This window comes from Engraulis encrasicolus, chromosome 3 (genome assembly GCF_034702125.1).
Source record: "Engraulis encrasicolus isolate BLACKSEA-1 chromosome 3, IST_EnEncr_1.0, whole genome shotgun sequence".
Classification (NCBI taxonomy): domain Eukaryota; kingdom Metazoa; phylum Chordata; class Actinopteri; order Clupeiformes; family Engraulidae; genus Engraulis; species Engraulis encrasicolus.
Window position 1 is genome coordinate 7,487,271 of NC_085859.1, and position 13,763 is coordinate 7,501,033.

The following is a 13,763-nucleotide window of genomic DNA, read 5'->3' on the forward strand; positions in this document are numbered from 1 at the left end:
AAATGGCTTTTCTCCTGTATGGATCCTCTGGTGTGTCTTGAGAGCAGACATTTTAGTAAAGCTATTTCCACATTGAGAGCACTCAAATGGCTTTTCCCCTGTATGGATCCTCTGGTGTCGCTTGAGATAGACAATTTCCCTAAACCTCTTTCCACATTGAGAACACTCAAATGGCTTTTCCCCTGTATGGATCCTCTGGTGTCGCTTGAGATCGACAATTTGCCTAAACCTCTTTCCACATTGAGAACACTCAAATGGCTTTTCCCCTGTATGGATCCTCTGGTGTATCTTGAGACTGACAATTTGCCTAAAGCGCTGTCCACAATCTAAGCACTCAAATGGTTTTTCCCCTGTATGGATCATCTGGTGTACCTTGAGGTACTGCTTGCTACTAAAATGCTTTCTGCATTCTGAGCACTCAAATGGCTTTTCTCCTGTATGGATCCTCTGGTGTTTCTTGAAATTGCCCATGTGAGTAAAACTCTTTTCACAGTGAGAGCACTGAAACTTGTTTGCTGTCTGAAGGTTCTGTCTTCCTGTGTATCCTTTCCCCTCTGTGGACTGTCTTCCATTAGACTGAATCCTCTGATCATCACCTACCAAATAAATAAGACAATTTTAAGACAATATTACACACATCGAACACACACAATGATGTATTAAATGATTCAGCTTGAATCACACATATCTTTTACACGTTGTAGATGGTTAAAAGTATTGAAGACAACATGTAGCCATACAAATCACCCCCCCCCCCCATCCAGTTGAGAGCACTGGATGTGGCTAATAGACTGGGCATGTCTACCTGTAATTTCATTTTTATGCAAAACTCCTCTCTACAATATAGTTTCATCTATCTCTCCTCTCCTTTTAAGTCTATCTCTAACAATGTTTTTTCCCATTTGTTAAGCACTTTGAGTTACATGCCTTGTATGACACAGTGCTATACAAATACAATTATTATTATTATTATTATTATTATAGTTTCATCTACATATTTGTTATTTTTACTGTGCCACCCAGCCGTATTGGCACCATGGAAGTTAAACCCCTTTGCCTTGTTAGACCTTAACAGGGCCTGTGTCATAGCAATGTCTCTATGATGTAGTTGAGTTTTTTCCGGTCACAATGTCTGTCGATTGAGTAAATCACAGACTTTTTCTTATCCTGTCTGAAAGCACCACAAAATGGCACACTTGAAATTAAACGATTGAGTTTATGGAAATTCATACCAACTTGGCTTACTTTCTGCTGAAGATGCATCTTGGCTGCACTGTCCAACCTCCTCTTCCTCCTCCTCCTCTTCTTGTTCTTCATCCTCCTCCTCTTCCTCTTCTTCTTTACTCAAGATCCTCATGAAGTCTGGCTCAGGAACTGTAGGTGACTCATACATTTCAGTTTTAAAGTTTTGTTCCAATTTAGGCTTCTCATCCTCTATTGGATGTGCACGTATATAAGAGTATAGAAAGTCATCAAAGTCATCTTCTTCTGGCTCCGTCTTCACTGACATTAGACGTTGTGATGCCATTATTGTAAGCCAGGCATTAGCAGGTGGGAAGACCTGAAAAACAAAAACAGGAAACACCAACTTTAGACAGGAGCACAATGCTAAACAGGAAACACCAACTTTGAATCGATTTTTTGTTGATTATTTCCAGAATCCATGCTACCCATTCACTAATGTTACCTTTTTCATGAATATTAACCACCACCATCAATTTCAAAGTGTTCATTATGACTGGAAAAATTTCATACATGAAAGGGGGGGATCTTCTCCATGGTCCGCCATTTGAATTTCCAGAAATAGGCATTTTTAGCTGCAAAACTGACTGTACTTGGGCCATACTAGAAAATATTAGTTCATTACTCAGTAAACTTCCATGAAAAGATCAAATTTGGCTATAGGCAACCCAGTTTCAATGAGCAGCATAGTTGCAGTACCGTTTTTGACCATTTCCTGCACAGTGCCCCTTTAAACAGGAGCACAATGCTTAACAGGAGTAGATATCAATTTGATGTCTCATCCACCACCAGCCTGCAAACATCAACTTTAAATATCAACTTTAAAACAGGAGCACGGTCGATCATCCTCATATTAGGTGCAGAGGAATACGTTCTGTAACAGATACATAACACCATGAGCTAGTGTTGCACTAACACCATCAATTTAATCTACTTCCAAATGTTTCAGTCAGAAAAGTAGGTCAATGTAAAATATAATTGTTACCACACAGCTGTGTGGTCTGAGGCTAAACATCCTTTCACTATTCTACAACACAAATACAACATCTTGGAACACAAACAGAACATGCTCTAAGTCATTTAGTATGATTGCGGACATTAGCAAGCCAGCTTTGAGTCATTGCCGCGTTCGAGATAGAGACGCGGTTCGAGCGCCAAAACGACCGGCTCGAAAAGGGCTCAGAATGGTACATTCTACATTGCTCTCTGGCCTATCCTCTTTTATTCATTCACCAGACTCGTTTTTCCTCCATTTTGATCTGTTTTTACCCTAATTGAAATGAATGGTGGAATGTTCAGAATGATGATGTCACTAGCCCTGGCAGTTAGAGTGAGAGTTGACCTGTCCTTGGTTTTTAAATTAAATAAAATTAACCGCTTTACCTATCGACTAGGTAATGGCATTGTCAGAGAGGTCTTGGCTCTGACTACAAACTGTGTAAAGATTATTTGCCAACTCTTAAAAATGCTTGAGAGCTAGCTGTTTTATAATCCCTATGGGCTTTCCTCATTCATAATTTTGTGTGTGTGTAGTGTGTGAATAGCTCAGCGCATAGTAATTTTTTTAATGAACCATTTGGCCTAGAAACGTGATCTAAACTTTGACGCAGAGAGCAGGGTTGTGGCATTTATGTATGTTAATTTCATTAGACAACTTGCCAAAGTTTTTAGTGTAAAAACAGGGCAGCACACAATATTGTAGTTCATACAGCAAACTGTCACCTTTAGAATGTTCATTCATACACACACACATGCAGCCTTGTAGAACTGTAGAACTCTGCTGGGCAACCATGGCCTGTACTGCTGTGGGCACTATACAAATAGTGGCAGTGGCCTAATGCAGTGGTTCTTAACCTGGGGTAAGGGCACCCCCTGGGGGTGTACCAGAGATTTCAGGGGGTGCGCGGGATGTTGTTTATGTTGAGGTTGCGACCAAAATTCTGCTTGCAAACATTATATTTAGACCAATTGAAGACCAAATTAAAACGTGTTTCGTCCCCATTTAAAGGTATTGATGAATGTATCAAGCAAGAATCATTGAAATTAATAATTTAAATCATTTTTAGTGCGTATACACGTGTAGAAGTTGTGGTTGGGGGTGCACAGCTTGTCTTCAGCACAGGAAAGGGGGTGCGTTAAAGAAAAAAGGTTAAGAACCACTGGCCTAATGGGTAGGGTGTTGGACTGTCAGAGGGTTGCAGGTTCGAATCCCAACTTACCTCTCCCTACCCATCCATGGCAGAAAGGCTCCTGAAACATCCCCATACATAGCAGAGTAGAGTAGAGTATCGTTTATTGATCCCAGGGGAAAATTAAGGTGTCAAGTAGCATACACACATGGGTCATTCTACGATTCGGCTGCGCTTTTAAGATCATGGATTTTATTTGCCAATTCCACTAACTATTAACTGCATCCAATGATGTTTTGGACATTAGCACACATTTATCTTTCATATAATACAGAAAGTGAAGACATGGCATTATTCCCCTCAGCAAGAATGAATATTAAATACTGGTTCATGCCGTCCTGTTTTCCAAATGTCAGATTCAGTCTTCATATTAGCATGTAAAGAAACTTGATTTGCCCAAGACGATTGCAAATGTTGATTCACAGTAATCATCACAATACGACAAAACTGTCAGAAAGACCATTGTGCTTTCCATTGTACATGAAATTTGCCATTTTGTGTGTGTCCACGAAAACTGTGTTAACCGTGTCACGGTCTGAAACCCCCTCCATAAATCAGTAATGGTTTGGTCTTAGGCCATACGAATAACATCACGTGATGTTATAACCTCTTTGGCAGGATATGGGAAGACTTTTTGGTAAGCTTTGAGCTCCATTCTTCCATAATTTAATTCATTCTTTTTCATGTTCTCCTAACGGGAAAATTGCCTGTCAACTGTGTTATCAACATATTTATAAGAATCTGAATTAGAAATCACATGTGGAAAAGCACAGATAAAGCATACAAATACATGAATGGATTAAGGTGTTGTGGTGGAACTTTTGAGGTCCTCAGTTAGCACAACACCATAAAAATGCCTGAAATGTCAAGCCGTGTTACCGTCAATGATGTTACGCATCAGCTATGACAGTTGAGGAGGAGTACGTTTTTGCCAATTTATCCCCATATTGACAGACAAACAAACTAAATAATTTGTGTTCTAGAGAGATGGGTTTGTCTGCTCCGTTTTTTCTCCTAAAAAAGTGCTGACTTGTTCCCCTGCATTGTTGATCGTAACACAGTTGAGTAACACGGTTGACTGTTTTGAAAGTGTTTTTATGATATTGATCCCTTATGTGTTGGAAAAATTCCATGAACAGACAATAGGGATTATCTCTGGAGCGGGACTTGTGTAAGGAGGGTGACTAAATTCAAATCAGACGTTACAGGGATTTATAATGAAAAATGTGTCAGTCTGTATCACAGTGAATCATAAAATCCTACTTATGAAGCTGAACAATCACATTTTCTATATCAGTTGCACAAATTAATGACAACATTATTTTTAAGGGACATAAGCACTTTCAAACGTATGTTGTTTCAACTGTGTAGTATTTTAATATATGTTTGAAATTACATAGCCTTGTATTTGTCCATAACACTGTTGAAAAAATAATCAAGTACATGTTACCTTTCATAAGAGTATTTATCAAATGATTTAAGATTAAGCTTGGCAATTTGTTTGTTTGGAAACTTAAATGTATACACTATGGAAACATCTAGGTACTTTTTTATTATTATTTTTTTAAAACCCCTGATAATTGACATTTTGTGTTTGCCAAAAGCGCACTCAAAACGTAGAACCAGTAACATACATAAATGAAGACATTGACCACTACACATTACACCCATACTTACGCATAAAATAACCATAAGTAACTCACTTTTACATACATTTTGCCAAGGCATCTCTCTCTCTCTCTCTCTCTCTCTCTCTCTCTCTCTCTCTCTCTCACACACACACACACACACACACACACACACACACACACACACACACACACACACACACACACACACACACACACACACACACACATCATCATCATATAAAGTGTCCACAGTGTCACTTATTGTGCCTAAACCATTGGCCACTTGGGCAAGCGTGTGAGTAATTGGCGAGGTGATGGACTGTAGCAGCCGAGTATCAGTGGTGTAGTCTGCTTTTTTATGGTGGGTATACTGTAGCCTATATTTCAGCATTTTTTGAAGTGGGTATACTGTAGGCCTATATTTCAGCACTTTTTGAAGTGGGTATACTGTATATATTTGTGCTATTCAAAATAATGGATCAATCAATTTTACGTGGGTATAGACATAGATATGTATAGAAGACTTCTATTGTTAGTGCAATTTTCGATGTTCCAAGGAATGGAAAAGCACTAGGCCTCGGCTGGGATTTCAGGACGCGCACTCCTCAATCGTACGGTGCAAAAGTATTTATTGTTGTTCAGAATGGTAAAAGTGATGAATGAAACCTCAGTTAAAATAAAGAAGACAGTCCAACTAAATGAAGGTAATATGAAACAGTGATAGATTTAAGTGAGTACGGTCGAAATAATGTAACAGACCGGGCTGCGTTTCCCCATTCAACTCCAAACAACCCAAAACCCGGCTAAATGCCATATGACATATGACGTCATCCCAAAAGGTCACCCGTCACTTAAAGTAATAAACATAAAACAAAAACTACACATAATCCATCCATAACCATTCAGTTAATCTTCCACATAATAATCAAATATCTTATATTCAACCCAAAATATTACCTTATAAGGCCAAAACATAAAAAAGTATCAAAATGGCTGTAACATACCGGCCCCTAATTTTGAACCAACAAAATTACCAAATCATACAAGGAGCAGCCATTAACAAAACATCATTGTACATAAACCACACATAGCACATAATCCACACAGCATCAGCAATAGCATCACATACCCATCAACCCATTCCCAAAGTTCATTTCAATGTCCATATTTTGTGAGTTTGTATTCGCATGTGTGCATGTTTGGGCGGATGTGTGCGTGTGCGCTTGTTTTCAAAGTCCATGAGAAAAAAAAGAAAAAAGTTCTTCAGACAAAAAGGTCCAAAAATGCAAGAGCAAATGACTCATTAATGTCCATTAAGTGCAATTGTCCATCATTTCATGCATAAATCATGATCATCAACTTAGGAATTCATATGCATGTCATGCACCAACCATATACTCCAGCAATCAGTAAACCATACTTCAATGACCATGTAATAACATTGTAATAAACCATCATAAGACCTCAAAACAAATATATTCATTCAATTTCCATGTTCCATGCTTTGCATTCATAAAGTAAATAACTCATTTCCAGGATAAACAACAAATAAACAAAAAGGAGGAAGAGGAAGGAGAAAGGGAAGGAGAGAGGGGCTTGAATTCACTCAGATTCAAGTAAAAGGCACAACTTAGTTATGGGCCTTTCCAATTCGTTGCTTTGGGTTCTACAAACAGAAAAGAGAGAGAGAGAAAGGAAAAGAGAAACGTCAAGTCAGGTCAAGTCAAGTCAAGTCGAAGAAAAGAGAGAGAGAATGAGAAAGAGAGAGAGAAACCTGCAGGTTCAGATCAAAGAAAAAAAGGGGCAACTTAGCTAGGAGTCATTCTTTGCATTTTTTATTGCAGGGGCCATAATTGACTTGGGGCATGGGGGATATATGGGATCTGTTCCATTTCCATTTGTTTTAATTTAACCTAAGCATAATGGGAATTTAATCCATTGAATCCATTTTTTCCCAAAGTTTCCATGTTTTATTTTTCCACATTTTCTTTTTTCATAATTTCCAGATTCCATATTCTTCTTCCATGATTCATATTTACTAAACTAGCCAAGTGAGGGTTCTAATAAAGGGGGGGGGGCACAAAGTCACTTGGTTTGTTGGATGACTGGACAAGTCACCCTGGGTCTTTGCTGTACTTTAGAATGCCACTTCCAGTTCCAGGTTCCAGTTTGTTTAAAGGACTTGCTTTCCATTTAGTTTTGGGACCACCACATTTGTTTGAATTCGTCCATTTCCATTCGAGTTGTTCATAATTTTGTCCTGTCTTTCCATCACACCTTTCTCGTAGTGTGTATTTCCATGTAGCTGGTTTTGTGTTTATTGACCGTGAGAGGGAAGAGAGCAGCTTGGTAGCAGAGCGGGATCCCACTGGTGAGGCTGCTGTGGCCAGTGCACACCATTCTTTCTTTTCTGGCCCATTTGGCCGGTCTTGGCACAGAAGAGAGGCTATGGGTGATGTGCCACATAAGGTTGCCTTACCTAAGCTCTCAATAGGAGAGGGGTTTGTCCGTCGTTCCGCTTCCCTGTTCTCCATACTGGTAGAACATCTTGCATTCTCACCTGAGCATATTGTGCCAAGCAGGAACCAGCCCAGCGTCGATTTGACAGCAGAAGGACCACTGCCAATGCTGTTGATAACCCTGTGGGGCTCTAATGCTCTTGGGGCATTGACACCTATCAGAAGCCCAATGCCGGCATTGATGGACTTGATGTCAACCTCCTTCAGATATGAGAATGGCTTTATGTCTTTTTGCTTTGGTATGTTGTGGTGTGTTGCAGGAATTTGTGTTTGTGTGTAAACATCTGGGAGTTTGAGGTAAGTGTTGGAGTCCAATGCAGCTACTTCCATTCCAGAGATTTTGGTGGTGGGCGTGATTTTTTCTTGATTTATTGTTTTTAATTTGATCTTTGTTCTTTTTCCAGGGGCGGTGAGCTTTTTGGCTAACTCCTCCGTGCAAAAGGTTGCCGAGCTCCCCGCATCCAAAAATGCATATGTTTCAACGCACTTAATTCCGTTTTCCATTTGAACTTTGACAGGCACAATAGGCAGAGCGCACGTGCCGGCCCCAGTATTGCTTCCAGTTGCCATGGATATGACGGAGTCTGAACTTTCCTCAGCTTGAGGTTCACTTTGATTGTCATTGCTTGGTATGTGCAAGATGGTAGGGTGCATTTTGTTGCAGGTTGTGCATTGCAGGCGCTGCTGACAATCCCTACTTAGATGTCCCTTTTGCACACATCCGAAACATAATCCATTATCCTTCATGAACTGTAACTTTTCATTATTTGTTTTTGTTTTGAAACTGTCGCACATAGTCATGGGGTGGCTTTTGTTGCAGAACAGACATGGGACCGTCAGTGCACTTGGGCTTTTTTGTTTACTTGGTAGAGGTGTATTTGTTTGTCCAGGTGTTGGTGTGGCAGTAGTGGCAAAGCTGCTTGTTTTGTTTGTGTCAGTGGGCACTTTCTTTTGTTTTGATTCGGGCATGGTCTGTAACTCTCCAAAAACTGGGTCCAGCATGATGCGTGCTTGCTTGTCAATGTATGCAAGTAGATCGTTGAAAGATGCTCTTTGTTTATGCTTGTCGTATATGTTACTGACAACAGTGCGCCACTTCTCTCTGAGCCCGAATGGTAGCTTAGAGACGAAAATTCTTAAATTGGATGGTGTTTCCAGGTCCGAGGTGAAGTTAATTTCTTTCATTGTATTGTGACATGTTTTGAGGAATATTGCATATGACCTCAGTGCTGCTGCATCCTCAGCCTTGATGTGTGGCCATGTCAATGCCTTATCCAGGTAAGCAGATGAGATTTTTATGCAATATTCCTCAAAACATGACACATCAATGAAATCCCTGACATTTAGAAGTGGGTAAGCCTATACTCCGTATACCCGCGATCTACGCAGACAGAGCCGGCGCGCCCAATACGCTCACTACGCTCGCAGCGTAAGGCCTCGCGCGACCCGTTACGTCACTGACGTTGACAGTTTAAAAAAAGAAAACCGCGAAATGATTTCATTGTTTATTATTGATTCCGTCACACAAAACGTGAAACGTCCAATGTGAAACGACATATTCCCTGCGGAAACGACAAAAGAAAAAGAAAATTCATGACAATGAGCGACAAGAACAGCAGTCAGGTAGGCAACGTAACTCCTCTGTTGTTACGGTTATGCTTCCACCAAGGACTGTATCATTGGCTTCCACCAATTCTATTTACTCTCAATGGCTTCCACTCATTCATTGTGATCCTTCTTCTGTGGCTAATTTCGTATGGAGCAGAAGTGTCAATGGGCTTTTGTATTGCACAACAATGCCGGGCTAAAAAGTGCCCAGGTCTTCGATACAGTCACATGTTGTAAAAAGGGGGATTCACGTTTTACTGTTGTTTTAAAAGGTAGAAGTTGTTGAGAACCACAAGCTGAGTAGCGTTTCGTTTAGCTTGTGCAATTAGTTCAACTGAATCAACAGGTAGCCTAGGCTAGAGAGAACGTGAGAGGAAAGGGTGGTGTTGTCAACGTTTTACTGTTGTTTCGAAAGGTGTACTAGTTGAATCATAATCTGACGAGCCGTTCGTTTAGCCGATGAAACGTCAGTGCAGTCGAAGCAACGAAGGTGGGAGAGAGAAGGGGTGCCCTTTCTGTGTGTGTGTGGTGTGTGTGTGTGTGTGTGAGTTTGCGCGCGCGCTGTTGTATGCGTGGCTGCCTCTCGGTTGTTTAGAAACAAATATCAACATACACATACATTGATTTTGGTTTTGACAGGCGCTTAAGATTTGTGATAAGACGTCCGTGCAGTCTAAGCAATGGAGGAGGAGGGGGTGAGAGAGAGAAGGAGTGCCGTGCGTGTGTGTGTGGGTGGGTGATAACAATAGCAAGGGGGCGCGGCTTGCTTGGATAGACTAATAAATCCAGACCTTTGGTGAATGAGTGAAACTTGTGACGAAGGTGAATCACAATAATGTGTGATAACATTCATAATAACACATGTTATAAAGCTAAATAATTTATTTTACATATGAGTTTCTTATCATAGGCCTATTCATTAATTAAAAAAAAAAAAAATGTGCACGCGCTTTTTTGGGGCCCCTTGGCATATTTTTGCCTAGGGCCCCAAGGAGGTCAGAACCGGCTCTGTACGCAGACTACACCACTGCCGAGTAGGCTATTACAGTATTTGCCTACTGCTTGAACACTATAGGCTGATGCTTGGACCAAAATAGCATATTGTTAAGTTGTTGGTAGCATAACTTAAACACAGTGTGTCCGTACCTTAAACAAAAGTTCTGCTTAACACTGTAGTAGCAATTCAGCAACACACATTTTGCTTTATGCAACACACTTGCTCATGTCACTGCACACTTTTTCCTTCATAAGACACTCCATTAAAAAACGAACACTCATCAAATCATTGGGAAAACACATCTGTTACAAAAACAAAACACGCTGGATGCATGACAAGATTTAGGCACCGACAATAAAACACATGCTTTCAAAATTAACCACTATTCTGCCAGTTACAAAGTTTTACTTTGATTGCTTCTTTGCTAAATTCACACCTTCCTACTCTCCACCAAACAAAAAACAAATAGCGCAACGGTAATAAAGAGTAAAATATGGAGTATGGCATTGACTGACTCAAGTTCTATAACTGATGCCAGGAGTAGCCTTTTGTCTTCATCATCACATGTTAGGTATGAACATGATAGTTTGTAGAAATACACGTAATAGTGTCATTTTCAGAACACAACCAAGCAAGCACTTGAGCAACCTGACTGAACATGATATAATTTTGATGACGTCATGTAGATGTCAGCTGCATATTGTGTCTCGTATCACATTTAGATGTTTGAAAATTTGTGAATATACCCAATTCACAAACAAATGGTCCATAAGCTCACCTACACACTGTTGTGTTGAGAGTGATGTAGACCTACTGTTTAAATGTTGTTTCAGTTTAATGTCCTGTACTGTAAGGTGCAGTTATGCAATGTACAGTATTGAATTTTGGGGTCTTGTGAATATGTACTGTGAGTCTGAATAGACTGTCACAAAAAGAAAGACCGCTGTGTTTTGTAGGCTATAAAGTAGACAACTGTTTTCACATTGATCTAATTTGTTTTCTCATATGGTGCTAATGTGTGTCTTTTGACATGAAAATGAGGCTTTGACAAAAGATTGTTGAGTTTTTATGGCAATGTTAAGGTTTTGATAGCAGAGTTTCATTCTGGCATACCGTATATTACCAAATAAACGCCCTTGGGCAAATAACCGCCCATGTCCTAATAGCCGCCCAGGGTCTGACCCCATTTTGTGAATTAACCGCCTCTTCCGAATAACCGCCTATGTCCAAATAGCCGCCCACCGGCTGTTATTTGGATAATTTGAAAAAAACTTGGTACCATAATTTTATTTGCTGCTTTATTTAAAAAGTGTATTTATTTTTAGTATTGCTATTCTATTTGACAATTGTTGCACTACTGCCATGTTGAGGCCTTGTTGATCTCCTGTCTTTTGATAGCCTACCTCATGTTGATTTCTTGTTTATTGATACAATATTGATATGTTTACAATAGCTTTTACATTTAATTTTTTTTGTACAAAAAATACTGGACAGTAACCATTGTAACCAAATAATGGCCTGGTGCAGGCTGGTGCAAAAATAAATAAGAGCCTTGTGCAAATAACCGCCTGCTTCTTTTAAACGCCCGGTCTCCAAATCGATTTTGTGAAATAAACGCCCGGGCTACTATTTGGTAATATACGGTATATGTGAAGGGTTTATCTCCAAGTGTTGAGAGTAATTGGCTTGTGTGTAGAGTTTTGACTCTATGAGCGAAATTTTGCAAATTGTGTGCAAGCAGTAGGCAAAAACTGTAATGTGACCAGCGGTCCGTCTTACCTCGGGAGTCGTGATCAGTCGTCTTTTTTTCAGATTCAGTGCTCCAGTGATGCAGGAAATCCGACCATGGCGCGTGTGTGAGTAATTGGCCGCACCAGAAAAGTTTTCTAGGCGTTGCACTCCGTGCGAATCTTGTAAGCTTGGAAGCTAGGTTGCTTGAACTTCAACTGCATGTGAAATGTGCTGCTGCCCGTCACATGAGAATCCCGGCAGAGCAGTAAAAGAATGTCTGTGCCTACCCAAAACAAAGAATCTTTTCTTTCTTTCGGCGCCCTGCTATAGCGACAGGACCAATAAATCTCTCCTTGGAGGACAAGCAATGGCGTCTCTGTCCCACTGGCGATTTTAGGGTGGGGCCAGGGTGGACAATAGCGTCCCAGGGGTGGCCCTGGCCACCCCCTGCCCCGTGTCCAGCATCAAGTTAAAAAAATACATAATAATAATAATAAGTGAAAGACACAGAAAAAATCAAGGAACGAAATAAAACAGCCATTAACAATATATGTCAACATCCTGCTTCAATGCAGTATGGCTGTCTTAGAACTTTTTTGGTCATGCCCGATAGAATTATTTTATCAGCTTAATTTTGATTGGCCAGCAGCAACGCACATTCATAACTGTAAACAATAGCTTGAACTCGCAGCGGGTTTTTGCTAGCCAGTGCTATGTTTTGCAGAAATGCTGTTGCTGCCGTCACATAAGTTAGTTAAGCATTCAACGGTTCTTTGCTAAGAATGGCAATTAATGGATGACTTTACCCGATGGAATACTAAGGAATAGACTATGGATGTAGGCTACCACCACGCACAAGGTAGGAGATATTCATTTCAAACTACCAAGAATGGAAAAAACACAAGCTAACATTGGCTATAGAAAAACGATCATAGTGGTGCAGGGCAATTAAGGTAATATTTGACCACGAAGTGTGAATCATTTGTTCTACTGGCAGTTAAGGGAATAGGCCTACTTTCTTTTGGTGAAGCAGTCTAATTTAGGGATAGTGGGCTTGTGTGTGTGTGTGTGGAACAGCCTTCACCCACTGTGGTGATTGATGTTTGACTTGTAGCATCCCCTTTTGTTATATGAGCAACAGTTGTGCTTTTAATGTGTATGTAAGAGGTGAAATTTAGACCACAGGTTCTATTGGACACTTAGTGACACGATTCAGGAAAGACAGACAAATGGAATAACGGTGATGGTAGTTTATTGTTCACAATTCATGATTTAAAATACAATATTGAAATATAAATAAAATACAAGAGTGTTTCAACCAACAGCGGTATAAAGTGCTGTGTGCGTTTTGCATAAATTAATCACAATCTGGAGTTACAAGACGACGGTACAAAAGTTAAGTTAGGTTAAGTTAGGTTACACAAATCACACCACTGCAATCTATAAATAGGGAAAATAACAACAATTCATAGTCATTTCATCTCATCAGTGCACGAAAGGCAACCACGGCAAACCATAATTACTGACACTCATTAATGCCCGAAAACATCACGTTGCACACTGGGCCACATTACAGTAGAATTCACTACACCCATAAAGACCTAACTGTTGTACAGTCCTCCTATGTACTCAGCGGAGCTACCCAAATGTCACTACACAGTACCGCTGGGTCACACACGCACACACTCGCTCACTGACACACACACACATGCACACAGTTCAACAGCGGGGGAGAAATAATCAATCCCCCGAAAATACAACATACCAAATTCCCGTGCTGCTGCTGGCCTCTCAGCCACTGCTGCCGGACGTGGGCTCCGTAATTGCTTAATTCAACTATAACACG

The 13,763-nt window shown here is 40.3% G+C and overlaps 1 protein-coding gene across 1 annotated transcript in view; it reads right to left on the reverse strand.

Moving 5' to 3' along the window:
• LOC134445627 (zinc finger protein OZF-like) overlaps nucleotides 1–12,286 on the reverse strand; it is a 111,574-nt gene extending 99,288 nt beyond the window's left edge. The window contains exons 1-3 of the transcript XR_010034315.1: nucleotides 11,966–12,286; nucleotides 1,246–1,561; nucleotides 1–596 (exon numbers count right to left, since the gene is read on the reverse strand). The exon at nucleotides 1–596 is cut by the window's left edge and continues 1,061 nt beyond it. The gene's annotated coding sequence lies outside the window, so the exon portion shown is untranslated. The remainder of the gene's footprint in view (nucleotides 597–1,245; nucleotides 1,562–11,965) is intronic.
• Between the last annotated feature and the right edge of the window lie 1,477 nt (nucleotides 12,287–13,763).